Source organism: Hirundo rustica, chromosome 10 (assembly GCF_015227805.2).
Source record: "Hirundo rustica isolate bHirRus1 chromosome 10, bHirRus1.pri.v3, whole genome shotgun sequence".
NCBI classification, from domain to species: Eukaryota; Metazoa; Chordata; class Aves; order Passeriformes; family Hirundinidae; genus Hirundo; species Hirundo rustica.
The window spans coordinates 18,142,941-18,158,277 of record NC_053459.1 but is presented as its reverse complement, the minus strand read 5'-3'; positions in this window follow the sequence as shown (position 1 = coordinate 18,158,277).

Sequence of the window (15,337 nt, the reverse complement as noted above, 5' to 3'; positions counted from 1 at the left end):
GCAGAACCTCACTGGCATCAGTCAATCATAAAATAAGACAAGAAGTTTAAGTGCAGCTATTTTGAGGGCTAGGCAGATTCTTTCAGTCTGCTATTTCGTCTCCACTCTCAGATATGCTGCTCCTTTTTTTTTTTGCTACTTGTTTACAGAAATGAATGATATATCATAGCTTTCAAGTTTTATTTTCTTCTCAAAGTTTTTTAGACATACTAGAGGACACAATTCAAGAAACTAGAATGTAATTACAGATTTTGCATTTTCTGTATGACCTGTCAGATGTCTGCTATCTCTTATAAAGCCATTCCAGCATATACTTACTGTCAGTTTGATAGAAGAAACACTTTCATAGGTTTTTTTGATTGACACATTTAAAATGACATCAGTTCCTAGTTTTAAAACCTATTGTTATTAAGTCTCTGTTGCTATTTATGTTAGAAATATGTGCATGTATGTCAAAACAATACATCAACTTTGCTGATTGGCTGTACCTTGAAAGTGTTGCCAAGGCAACAGAACAATTGCTTTTAATCTTTTCTAAATTGTCTTGTTTGTTTCACATTCCAAGTTTCATATTTAATTTTCCAAAAGCATAATTCAATTATTATTTTTTAAATGTTTTTTAGACCGCTTGTGCATTTTACACATATTATGAAACGTGCATGGGCATACACTTTCTATCAAGAGTAAAAAGAGTAAATGATTAAATGGCTTATTTGAGATAAATATCTATTACTGTGTTAGTGGGGATGCAAAGAGATCTTCAGTGTGGTATATCTGGTATTTACTGGTTACTGCTGAAGCAGTACATTGTGATTTCTTCTCCTCCACAATTTGATCATCTTAGATGGTGAGATCTTCATGTGAGACCTATGTCTTTTCTAGGAATGCTGCTGTTGGCACAAGTAAATACTTTTTGAGGTGCTTTTCTATTTTTACTTGGAAAAATAACTTCACCCAACTAGAAGAATGCTCACTATTTGTGTGTGAGTTTCTAGACCCTCAATATAAACTGGCTGATATTTTTTGCACTTCCTGCTTGTATCTAGAGAGGAATTTTGATTCTTCACTATGTAACCGAGGCAAGAATCATCCAAGTTTCTAATTTCTTCTCCTGTTTGGTTATATAGCAAATCCCAAAAATCTTCTCATACCTAGTGGGGTCAGGCTAAATCTGTGAGAAACTCAATAAAGCTGCCTTTGTTCAAATACATCCCAGTTAATTCCAGGCCAAATGGCAGTGAGGACATTAAGCTCTTGAGTTTTACCTGGCGTTAGAAGACTTAGACAGTCTTACATCTATGATCTGTCAATATGGACCACCTTGGTCAGTGTATTTCAGTTGTGTATGTACATACAGAGAGGTAAGCACAGATTTTTGATAAGGTCATGTCTGTATTTTTATACATTTACAGCGGAATTTTGGGACAAACCATATCCAAAAGATATTGGTGGGTTTTCATTGTCCTCCAAAATAAGGCCTGGAAAGGCACATCCCTGACAACCAGTTCAGGCTTAAGTGGGCCCGGACAAGAAGCGATTCCCCACATACATTTTCCAAAGTAATTATCATGCTATGAAAGTGTCAAGCAACACACAGATCAGCTTTGCAGCAAGCTTTTTAGAATCTTTTTTCCCCCATAAAATAGTAAATTCATATTCAATCTTCCCTTTAGAAACTTGTCTGGTAAGTTATTAAATGAAAAGTAACATATCTGAAGATTAGTATCCCAAGCTTTGCTGATGTTTTGTCAAGGAAATTACAGTGTCCATTTCAGAGTAGGAGCAGTTATGTATCCAAGCATTATTTCAGCAAAATGGAAGATTAGGTCTGTTAGTTGATTACATTAAAGAGATTTTAAGAGCAGTGTGTGTGTCTTATGGTCAAGGATGTATCATCTTACTAATTGGGACATATTGCAGCAAAGTTCACACATTCTTTTAAATAGATGCCAAAAGAAGATCAGAGGGCTCTCACACCTGTAGGCGGTTTTTAATTGATGGCAAAAGAAGATCAGAGAGATCTTACACCTGTGCAAGGTTCCATTGTGCTTTGCATGTTATACTGAAAGGTTCTGTAACTGTACCCTCAATAACTTGATAAATACTGCACACAGAGTCTTAAAGAGCATATGTTAGAAGAAATTTTATTACTGAAGTAAAGAAAACATATTGTTGATATGAATACAATGGAGAGATTTATGTTGGGAAAGATCCACAAATGCAAATACAGGCTTGCCAGGTTCTACCTGACGAATAAGAACAAACATCATATTTCAACAAGTAAGAAGAAATTAATTTGGAACTCTCTTGGCTAATTCTTCAGGAATCAGTTTTCACAAGGATCAACCTACTCTTTGATGTTATCTAACCATTGTATCAACTATTTTCCTGTTATATCATTTTGAAATGGCTTCCAAGGGCTTGTATAAATGTAAATAGTTTGGTGTTTTCTGAGTTCAAGTTACACCTAAAATACATAAAACATTAGTCTTGCTTTTAATGAATAAGCTGCACCATAATAGTACTTTCAAAGAATTAGATTTTAAAAGTAGCATACAAAAATAACAAAATTCTGTAGTAACTGGTTTTACAAATAGTATCACCTATCTGAACAGTGGAAATATTTGAAATTATGGCTGTGGGATGGAGCATTAGTTCATGTTAATAAGGTTGCGTGCCCAGTGAACAGAGTAGTGAAACTTCAGAAAAAATCGTATATCAGGTGACAATGATGGTAATAAGAATATGTTGAGTGGAGCATAGGCTTCAATGGAAGGAGCACAACATTCTCTGGTGGAATTTTTCACAGAGTAAGAAATCATGAGCCATGTCCTCTTAGGGAAAGAGCAAGAGAAGTGTCAGGATAAAGAACATGACAAGATCTTCTGGAGTAATCTGAAGGATATTTCACAGCCTGAAAGGAAGTCTTAGATACTTTGACACTCAAAGAATTTGATGCCAATGGGCAGATGCTCTACCCACCTAAGGCTGTGAAGTATTTGTGTGCTGTTAATCCTGGCCATAAAAGACAAAGTGGCTCAGGTAGAATATAACTCTTTTCCCACATCAGTGAATGTAACAAGCACGGAAAATGATACAAACCTATCCCTTTCATGTTATAATATTAATCTCAACTGGCACAACATGAGTCCACTTTTACAACAAAGATTGGACAGTGAAAGGGAAGGGAACACATGTCAACTATTCTCACAACAAATCTAAATAATCTAATCTGGTGTGTGGTCCTTCTCAGAAGTTTGTCCAAGTCTGGTTACAAAATTACAGGATTGTTTTTTCGGGTTTTCTTATTGTAACAAGGAAAGACTCAGAATGCTTTCTCTCTAAGAAAAGGCTCAAGTTTCAGTTGTTATTAAGGACTTTAGTCAGAAGCACACACATCATTTTTGGATATCAGGAACTCTTCAACTGAAAAAAACTCAAGTGATGTGATTTTTTACTTTTTTTTCTTTTTGTCATCCTTGAAATGTACCAAGCACCAATCTTTAGCACACTGTAGATTGGAAGAAGCACTTCTGAACACTCTTTTTGAGTACATGTTCTGTACTTTAAAAAGCAGTGGTTTCCACCCCCTTGCTGTCTAGGTCTTTGCACCAAATACAATATTCATGACAGACCAGATCAACAGCCTCAGAGAACAACGCCCTCTCCACACAGAGCAGCTGCTCCACAGATCCCCCATCCTCCCTCCCGGGTTTGTGGCTCAAACCTGTTCCAGGGATATCCCTTTAGGGAGTGCAGGAGCAGCAGAGGCATCACGTCCCTCTGATTCCCTGTGTCTCTTCTGGTGCTCTCCATTTATAACAACTGTGGATCTGAGTTTAGAGCTAGTCTCCCACGGACTCTCCCTGGGCTCTGAGGCCTTTGAGACATTTCACAGAGGCCATACTATGTCAGCCATACAGTGCTGCCTCTTTAGCATGGGTGCATTGCACTTAAACTTCTCTCTAGAACTGCTTTTATCTCTTTTAAATTTGCAGAATAACTCACTCTCGTGACTTTCTGGCATCGCATCTTGCTGAGGAGGTGCTCTGTGGCTTGCTGGCTCGGCTGTGTCACCCCTGCTGCCTGGCTCTGTGGTGACACTGTGGCTCCCCGAGTCCATGCTTCACCACTGCAGCTCGCTCAGGTGCCACCTGCAGGGTCCTGACTCCTCACCTGGCCGAGTGGTGTCTTTGTGACACGTCCACCACCCTGCCCCTGCAGCATGTGGCTGCTCTCAGGGGCCACTGGGAGAGCACTGTCTCTCCTCAGAAGGATTGTAAGGTTTTTTTTGGAAGTCTGGAAGGTGTTTTAAAATTGATTCTGAAGCACAGAGGGCAGAAAGTGCAAAGCCAAGGACCTGTCTACTGCTAAGTGCAACAGACCGTATTTTTTTTACTGTGGTATTTTTTGTTATTTGCCCTGCTTCTGGGCTGTCACTGTCCTGCTGGGTTTCATTTCTACTGCTCCTTGTATGGTTCATTTCTGAGAGGTTTCTGCCCAGCTGCTCAAATCCGATATTGCACTGCAAACTGACCTTGCAAAGTCTCTTCTGCCTATGGTCCCACAGCCACGATGAGCTGGAATCAGGCTGGGGTCTTCCCACCACAGGGACTCATCTTGCCATGTTTTCTTATGCCACAGAGGAGCTATTCCCTCACCTCTATAACATGCTGTTGTGAAGAAATCAGGCTGTTACCCACCTACAGATAATATGCCCATCTTTTGTTTGAGGTGCAATGCCCTAGCAAGCCGCAGAAAGCTGAGGGAGCTGCTTGAAATCTGCTACAAAAGCATAAGCTCCTGTAGGGGACATCCTGTGGTCTTTTCAGGGGTATAAATGCCTTTGACCTTTTGTACCGATGAACTCTGTCACTATGGGGCAGAACGTCTTGCCTTTCATATGGTGCAGATGTCACCGTGCTCTACCCACTCCTCATGACAGTGATCCTCAGAAAATCAGCTGCTCTCAGCAATCCAGCCTGGCTGCGCCAAACCAAGATTCACTGTCTGTATTCTAGCTGCACAAAGGTTAAAGATGCCCTCACGCTAGCGTGCTGAAAGGGAAGGTGAAGTAGCAAAGCGCCAGGATGGCTTTTGTGGTTTATAATATATCAATTTGTACAGTAAATAGGGTCTGTGTTTAACGCTCCCCTGCAGCGATGACTATTAATAATAAAAGGCCCTGAAAGGAACGGAACTTTCACGATAAAGTATTTCTGACAGCTCTCTCCTCAGCACAACAACTGTTGTCCCCAGAGACTCATTCAACATTCATTTGAATCATGGAGAAAGACGACCAGCTTGGAAGATGTTTTTTTCTGGAGTGCAGAGGGGGACTTTGATCCTAGCTCAGATAACAGCTGCTCTACCTGAGCGGATTTTCGGGTAGATGTATCCTTCAGCCCAGGTAAGCCTCGAGGGAGGTGTCTGGTTGACCTCAAAGCTCAGGGAAGGCACCTGATACCTGAGGGAGGGTCTTTGAATGGGCAAGAGGACCTGGCAGCGCATTTTATCATTGTGTCAGTCTCGTGTTTCTGGCGAGAGCCAGCGCGCACAGGAAGGGAACTCCTGAAGGGATTCGAGTCGCACCTTGAATTTTTGTCCCCATTGTAAAATAAAAAGGAGGCAAAAAGCCAAAATACTTTGATTAGATTTTGTCTGTACTATTGTGTTTTCTCGCTGCCCTTGGAGAGTACAAAGCACTTCATTTGAAATCCATGACCCTGATTTCCCAAGCTGGAGCAAAAAGCAAATACCTGATACTCGATAAACTTCTCAAAGGAAAATGAAACAGTTCATCTAGTGCCTATAAGAACTACAGTGATGAGCATTATGTACATCCCTAAAATAAAGAGACAGTGCTAGTTGCTACAAAACTTGTCAATTCTTTGGTGCTTATACAGACAAAAATCCAGCAAAAAAAAAAAAAGTTAGCTTTGGGTAGGTTATGATAAAAATTACTGCAGGATCTTTTTCTTCTCTCAACAGCATCTCTGCTGGTTCCTGTAAATTAATGTGAAAAATATTTGGGATTTCTTGACTGTAGAAGTGACATTGCACTGCTTTTCCAGAACTGATTTCATTTTAGCAATTCTTTTTCTTTTCCCATACCTGTCTTGGTGGCACTGAGGTAAATCCAGAGTAATCCAGATAGAAATTGCACTAATTAACTTTAAAATATTTTAGTGCAAGTCTCCTCAAAAACTCTTCCTTCATTTAAAAATATTCTGTAAATTCATTTTCTCACAAAGGACAATTTATCATTCCCTCTTAACCTGAAGTAGGAAAGGCTTTAAAATATCCCTTGATTTGAAATCTCAAATTATGCCTTTGGTACCATGACTTTTTAAAGTAAAACATCTTTCAGAAATATACACACTTGCTGAAGTAAGTATCTTGTAAGACAGGAGATCACCTCCTGGTATTGATTGTCTTCCAAACAATCAATACAAGATTTTCAAAAGTAATGAGACAACTGCTGATCTTAGGATTTTTGAGCACAATTAAAAGGGTGAAAAAGAGTGGAAACATTGTGGGAAAACAAATGGAAAAAATGTTTAAGAGCAAGCTGAAACTTTCCCTCAGTAATAGTCAATACAGACAGGGATAGTCAAAGCTGCACCCAAAATTACCGGTGAGTTTTCAGTCTAAGAGCAGCTAGTTTGTGGCATCCAAGGCCAGAACTTTGTACAGCCCCTTTCTGCTGGAGTGTGGCAGCTGTCCATGCTATTAGGAACAGAGGCAGGGAGGAATTATTTTAACTGCAGAGTTCACGAGATAAAGATAGTGAAGTATGGACCATGGACGGGAGCGTTGCACAGGGGTGGGTTTTGGTGTTTCTGAACAAAAACCTGCTTGTGAAGAGAACAGACGTGCACAAAGTCCAGCCCTGCAGCCAATTTTCAGTGTATTTTCCTGCATAAAGACTAGGGACAAGCCAACTGCGGTGCACACACACGGAGGCATCCTCTGGCTTCCCGCGGGACTGAGATGTGGCAGAGAGGCATCAAGGTAAAAGAACGCTGCTTTGGAAAGTTTTAGCTGCTAAAAGAGGCTTTGAAGATGTTTGAGGAGGAAGGATTTCTGTGGTTCTTTTGTATATAGTTTACACAGCCATCCTTTCAAACTGCTAACAGAGTCCAGAGCCTAGAAACTTTCACAGTTGCTTCAAAGTTGAGGGTTTTGTACTCTTAAGTCATTACATTATCTGAGTATAAACCAAAGAGTTTTCAGCTCTGAATAATTTAGGTGGAAGAGTTAGCCCTAGGCCAGGTGCTCTACTTAGGGAGATGGTGAAATAAATTATTCAGAAAGGGAGACAGGTAAAACAGATGGAAAAGGCCGCCAAAACAAGACACCCAGAGGGCAGCTGTTTTGCAGGTCCCCTGTGAAGCACCTCACTTACTAGGAGGGCTGTGGTAATGAGTCAAGCAGTGGTGTTGAGACTGAGCTTTGCCTTGTTTATTAACGTGGTGGTCACAGGGAATACAGGTACTGACACCTAGAAGCAATCACCACTGAGTCCAAGCCTATGCAACCCACACTTTAACATTAGAGAGTACGTTCACAAAGCATTTAAGACAGAGGTCGCTAAATTAGTTGATTTTGAAATTGACTTTGATCCTCAGTGGGGAGGGGGAAATATACACTTCTCAAAATGTTTACTCAATTTAAACATTTTTTCCAAACACATAGAATCATAGAGTGGTCTGGGTTGGAAAGGATCTTAAAGCTCGTCAATTTTCATCCCCATGCCATGGGTTAGGACATCTTCCTCTAGACCAGCTTGCTCAGAACCCCGTCCAACCTGGCCTTGAATCATCCCACAGATGGGGCATCCACAACTTCTCTGGGAAACTTGTTCCAGTTGCATTTTGTCTTCCCATTCATATCTAGATTTCAAATTTTGTTCAGCCTTGTACAATTTGGAGTACATTTTTCAAGGAAATTTAAGATTCCTACTACTTCTGTTTATGGTCATATGTGTCAATTTTTATAGAACACATCATTTCAACAATGATAAATAAGACCCTTTGGTATTAAAAATACTCAAATAGTCCAGAAACTTTTGCCAAAGCTATGAAAACTTATAAATTATCTTGCCATTTTTACTAACAAGTGAATATTTTACTGTTTTTTACTGTCAATGTTTGGTTCTTTTGCTAATGACAATCACTAACTTTACTGATGGTTGGCAATGTAGGACAAGGACCTTGAATGTATACAAAAGCTGACACCACTTTTTTTTAGGGAAACTAAATAAACAAATCACAGCAATGTTGATTTTCATTCCCATAATAAAGTAACTACTCACACAAATAATTATCTTGGTTATGAGGGAATAAATTGCCTGTGCAAATGGTAAATTAGATGTACAATTGTCCAGTGAGATGTTTTTGTGAACAGGAGCTTGGTACTTTGCCCAAGTCTGTCTCACCAGGGATGAGAACTTTCATCAAGAAGAGAATCCCAATTGCAATCCCTCTCTCTCCTGTTTCCTCACCCCAGGAGCAAGAGGCAAAGGGTACGAGAGGACATAAGGCAACTATGAAGGGAAAGCAAAAGGTGGCACCTGAGCAAGGAAAAGAGGGAAACAGATGAAAGACTTGACTAAAGTGTGGAAAGACTTGACACTGTGAGGAAAGAATACTGGTGTGGCAAGCACTGAGAAATCCTCCTATAATTTCACCAGCCTAGATTCTGATACCCTCCTGACAATTGACACCAAAGTTGCCACATCCCCACTGTCTTCCTGGAGAATCTGATTCACAGCTGGGCCTTGAAAATTTCAACTCATCCCTATTTTCTGTATCTTTTCTATGTTGAGTTACCCAGTGGGGCAGAAACCCTACCTTGGCATCTTCTGTTTATGACATTCAGCATAACAAATCCTTAGTCTTACTGGGGCTGGGTGTAAGTGTAGCACAGATAACACAGTTACACACACAACCCCTGCATAAATCACACTTGTACATAGATCTGGATAGCAGCACGTTCCCTATGATCATTAGATTGCATTTCCCCGCAGAAAGGTTTTAATGAAGAAAACGCATTCATGTTGCTGTTGTTGCAATTTTGGCTATAATGGTGATAATTTCTCAATTAAGGAACTATCTAAATCTACTAGACTCCTTTGAAATGCAAACAACTTTTTTCGGGTATAGTTTGCTTGTTGAAGTCATGCATTTATGATGTTGTGCTAAATTATGTGAAAATTAACAGGAAAATATTATGGCTTCACTAAAATTCCAGTCAGAACTGTTAAAAAAGTGAAATCTCTTGTTTAATCTCAAATGTCAGTAAAAGTAGCACAGATGGGCTCAAACAACCTTATAAAAGTTATTATTTTTCGTTTTCAACTTTGCTCCAATGTAAAAGTTCTTCTCAAATAACACTTTATGTAATTGTCTTTCAAAATGGGTGTAAAATTACCTTCTTTGGCATCCTCAGGAAGTTCCTTTTGCTGTTTTATAGGAGTTTTAAGAAACTGTAGATATTCTTGCTGTCTATTTGCTCCTCTGAGCTGACATTCTGCTTGTACTTATCTGATATATTATGTAATACCAAGAATTTCAGCTATTTTCTAGTTAGACAAGTGGGTATGTGAGCTAAGGATGGGACTTGGTCAATAAATCCTTTCACTTCCTTTATACTTCCTTTGATCTCCAAGGAGGATTTTGCCACCCTCTTCAAAGAAAACAATATCCGCTGATGTCCATCTTTTCTGATTCCCTCTTGATATCTTTCCTTCTTTGTGACCATCACTGTGGCTTCCTGACTTCTTTCATTTGGTAGCTAACTGAGATACACTTAAAGTATTTACTCTTCTTTCATGTCTCTATTTTCTTGGCCTTGTTCTCATCTTGCCAGCATTTTAATTAGCCTTATTGTCTGTCTCTTTCTCTTAAAAAGGCAGACATTTTTCTTTTTTTATTTTCTTTTTTACCATTGCTTATACTGATCTCTTAATTTGATACTCTTTTCCTAAGTGATATTTTTTTACTAATTTAATGATTATCTCTAATTTGCATGTCTGTCTGCTTGTAATTTACATATCTGTATGCTCCCTATGGCACTTTTTCTTCTGGATGAACGTTTGTTACACAGCAAGGATATCCTGTAAATACTACTTAGAAACTCTTTTCAAATCATGTAATCACCTTGCAGTTCTATTTTGAATTCCCATCCTAAAGGAAGAAAACATATATATCTCACTGCATTAGCAGTGTGAGGTGATTTACCCAGTGGCTCTAGAGGGGATTGTGATTTCACCTCATCAGGATCTTTTTCTCTTTTCTTCCCAGGTTTTATAATCAGTAAGTAAGAAAGATCACAACTGTCATCTGCCCAGCCCTGGGGCAGTGTGAGACAAAACAAGAAAGATATTCTTTTAGCAATTGCTTCCCATGTCAATGCACATAAAGGAGTTTTTATTTAGTTTCCAGGAAAACAGCATTTTCTGCTGAGAGGAGACTAATGCAGGTAACAAATCTGGATTGGCACAGACCATGGAAGAAATAGGTTGTACAGGAAACAATCACCTGCTTATCAAAGAAGTGGAAAAGCTCTGAGCTTATTTTCTACTACTTTGAATACATGTCTCAAATATGATGATATTTGTTAAAATAAATTTTAAAGTAATTTTTTAAAATCATGTTAAGACAAAGTAAACTAAGTTGGCTGAGATATGTGACAATTCAATGGTTTTGCAGGCGGAGGATTTAATAAGTGATACTGTACACACACCTGAGAAAATAATTTGGTTCTTACTTGGTTCACTTCATTATAAAGAGTGCCTTGATTAAACAGAAAAAAAAATTAACTAAAATTATCCTAAAGGTTCTAATTAAATTAAAATTAATTAAAAGTTCTATAAAAATTAATAAAACTCAGAAATACAGTATTCCTGATGTGATTGAAAAAGCTGATGTATGTTGTTTTTTCGCACAGCATCATTAAAGATGAGGCAAACTGTTATGTTCAGCTGAGTTGAACTGAAAATAATAATGGAACTGAGAATACTGTGTTTGAAAATTTGAGAAATATGACCAAATCTGATTATATGCAGTGTTTCTCTGGAAAAACAGATAATTTCAGGAATAACTTCATTCCAGAGTACAGTTATGACCTACTTTCATGGATATAAATTGATCTTTCTAGATGATTTCATGTAGGTAAACTCCAAACTGTAATGAAACTATCTTTAGTGTCTTATACAATTTTTACAGTAATATTTGTTGTGAAAATGAGGTTTGTACATAATCTATGGGCTTGATCAATTATTCTAAGATGTTTCCGAGAGCTTGAAATGATTATCTTTCTGTTATGAAAGAGAAAATCTTTATCATCGGATGCACCACTTGATCTCTTTTTTAAGATGCCTGGAAATTAAGAGGAGCTGATTTTTATAAGTCATTACAGTAGAATATTTTTTCACTCTCCTCCATTAAAGCAGGTGAGATTCATCTGAGATACATCTGAGATCAGGTTCAGGCTGACAAGACTGAGGTATTCCATTTGCAAACTATACAATGAATTTTTAATAATGAATATAATCAGCAGTATTACCAACCACTTAATGATTCAGAGGCAGGTTTACTACAATGCACTTGTGTATTATATGTGCACAGTGAACAGCAGTGAACTTCATCTTAAAAGAGTATTTTCTATATTTTTATATATTTTATATTTGTATACAAGAGGAGAAATTACTGAAAATCTGGGCTTGCATTTTGAAATGTGAACTAAATTGTATTTTATGGGAAGGGTACTACACTTTTAAATCTTTTTCTTTTCTTTTTTTTTTTTTCAGAACAGGACATGCACTAGAAGTTGGATTTGTTCATAGCTTTCTCTGATCTGTTATGAAATATTTCAAATTTGGTAAGTAGGGAAGAAAATTAAAATAAATTGCTCTTATAAGGGGGTATAATTTTTAAAATAATTTTTCATTAATATATTTGTTTTGCTAACTCCATTGATTATAGTTTATTTCTTTCTCAAAGCTTTTTTTAGGTGGATGAAAATCTTTGTATTATGCAAATACAAGCTGTGATTATCAGTTATCTAATGTTCCTATTGGTTATTCACCAATATGCTCTAATATAATTGGTATGAAATATGTGGTTTTTACTGTGACTATCAAAAATTTTTGTCTCTGCTGTCAGTAGTGGACACAATTTGCAAAGTAAACTCCCGTGCCAGGTGAAATGCCACAAGTTTTGAAAGAATTTCACTGCAATAAATTATCCAGTATAAAATCTTGCTCCACATAAATCAATGGATAAAATTCCTTTGCCTTCTATGATCAGTATTTTGGCCTGAAACATATGGACTTTAGTAGTTTAAAATCTTGGCCTCTGTTTTAAGTAGGTTTCTGTCAGGGTCAAGGTGGGGGGGGCACCAGGCAAGTTACTGCGTGAGTTTCCGGAGTGGAATGATGCATTTCCAGAGGACGTTGGGGAACAGGATGTTTTGTCCAAGCAGGGCATGCCACGGCTTAAAGTGGCATTTTCCTGCTACCTGTCTTGTGGCTCTTGACTGGAACTCGTGTGTGGGACAGGTGTTGGTGCCGAGGTGAGATTTTTGTGGGCACGCAGGCAGGCCCAGCAGGCAGGTCACAGACCAGGTACAAGTCTGTTTGCATCTTGTTCAAGGTGCACACCCCTGCACTATGCACCTCTTCTCTTTCAGCCCTGACTCCCTTCTCCTTTTTGCACCCCCATATTCATGGTTGCAAGTAATTCTTCAACAGTTTGGAACTCAATATTAGCACATTCCAGCCAAATACAAAAGAAGTGAGATGGTGACTGCAATGATGGAGGGAGGTGTTTACAAAATGGAGCAGCAGGGTTGTGTAATAGTGTATTATTCCTGTGTGGTCTGCTGAGAAGTGCCAATCTGTGCAATCTGTTATGGCAAAAAGCCAGAAAAGAGGCCATAAAAACTGGCACCAAGCAAGGACAAGGTGCTACAGCCTTAGAGTTTGTAGCTCATGACATGCAGTGGGGAACGAAGATATCATGGGGGTTTAGTGCCTCTTTCTATGCAAAGCCTGACAAATCAAATTCAGACTGGCCTGCTGCAAAACAAAATGTTTGCATTTCATCAGGCCCTGAGGATGGAACAGTTAAATCAACACAGTGATAAAATTTGTCTGGGGAATCTATGGAAGGGCAAAGATGGGGAGGCAGTGTAGGAAAGAAAAGACCACAGAGGCTCACTTGGATGGATTCACTCAATGTTCTCTTAAGAAATGGTGATCTCCCTCCTCCAGTGCCCCCCAGTTCTGAAAGGAACACAGCTGTGGTACAGGAAATCCACTGGCAGATGGTCCAAACACACCTTAGGTGTGCAGAGAACCAGCTTGGTCTATTGCCTCATGAGGTTTGAAATAGGATTGTTGTCTGTTTTCAAGATCCCTTCCTATTCCCAAGAGATTTCCTTACAGATATTGTCAGGGAACTTAAAAAAGTGGCCTTTCTCTCATATGAGGATTTGAAAAGCAGAAGCCTCATGATTTTCAAATCATGCAAGGTAATTTCATATCACTCATGAAGTGGCACGCAAATCAATGCGGGGAGAAAGCACATACGATAAGTGAAATATTTTCAGTATTTTGTTTTAATGGAAAAACACAGTGACACTTCAAATCTACTGAAATAAAAGGCAGCTAAAATTTTAACTTTTGCATACATAAATGTGTATGTGGAAGCTGTTATTAACACACATATTACTGTAATGATTCATACAGAGGTTAAGTAGGATTATGAGACAAATAAAGGCATAACCACTCTCTTAAATCATGCTGCACTGATCAAAAGTTCTGTGCAACACCCCAGCTGTTTACTTACAACAAGAAAAAACATGATTAGTGCACATTAGTAGTGTGGTAAAATGGAAATATTTTCCAAGTATACATTACCCAAGCAGAGTGTACTAAATGAAACAGAGCCAAGTTTACCATTACAACCAATTTACACTCATCTAAGAAGTTATTTAAAAATTAATATTAATTTCATCAAATAACTATTGTAAGCCTGTATTTGCTGATTTAACGAACCTCCAAACACTGCTTAATTTTAAGCATGTAAGATTATAGTTTTCATCCTGGGGGTGCATGGATGCCTGGAAGACCCTGGTCTCTTCCTATGAGGACCAGTAGAATTAAGGAAGAAGAGTGTAAGTCTTTGAAATTCATTGTTCTGTTGGTAAGCTTACAAGAATAGCATATTTAAAAAGACAATATAAGCACTCTGCCTCCTTGTCCATCTGAAAGTTAAGCATGTGAGGTTATGAAATTACAAAACTCTGTGCAAACTGTACATTCATTCAATTTATTATTAGACATGCTAATTTACTGTTACAATGGTTATTACAATCATTTAAATGTTCACTGTTGAAACCTCTTTATTTTCTATGTTATACAGATCAAAACCAAGAAACACTGTGGAATACAAATAAATAATAAGTTGGAGATGATAGAAAATACCTATTGGTATTTGTCCCGAGTGATAACATGACACAAAAGTTAATGCAAATTCATTTCTCAGTTTTAAATGTTTTAAATGTTAAAGGGTGGCAACTACTTTCTCTGAGTAGTTTTCTCTGAGTAGTCTCTCTTTCTACAAGTCATTGTGACCTGTGTCTTTACCAACTGCTGTGTCCAACAAGCCCTTTGGTCAAAATGAAAACTGATGAATAGTCATAACAACTTACAGAGCTCTTTGACAGAGCCACGAGTGTGTGGCAGCATTGATATGGCAGGTGTCTGTGCCTTGCAAAGAGATATAAAGAGCATTTTTGCTGTGGCATCATTGTGTATTTGTACCTGAGTGGAGAAATAGAGCAGAATTAAGAAATAAGGATGATACGAAGCACAAGAAAGATGATCTAGTTGATTGGGTATTAACCAGTAGTTGGAAGACCAGAGTGAAAAATTAATTTGGATAAAATTTCCTGCTGAAATTCTTTCCTGCTTTCAATTTCTGCTACATCATTGTCCTGTGACCTCCAGAGTCACACAGACCTAGAAGATCTGAAGATACTCAGGCTCCTACCTTCCCTTTGAAAAAATTAGGATATAAGTACATGAATACCTTGGTGAAAAAGCCTTTAATCCTTGTGTTTGCTTCAACTCCCCTAGAGATAAATAGTGCCTCTCTGAGAATGTGATCATTTAGGTGTGAAGTTTTAAGATATTGTGGTAAAGAGGACACAGCAGCTAAAAGCAGCTGCTTTTCAGCAGGCAGAGCCTTCAAGCCAACATAAAGTCTTGGCTGTTGCAGTATTTATTTATTCTCTGCAGCAGTTTTGATTTTTATTTTGTTTCTGT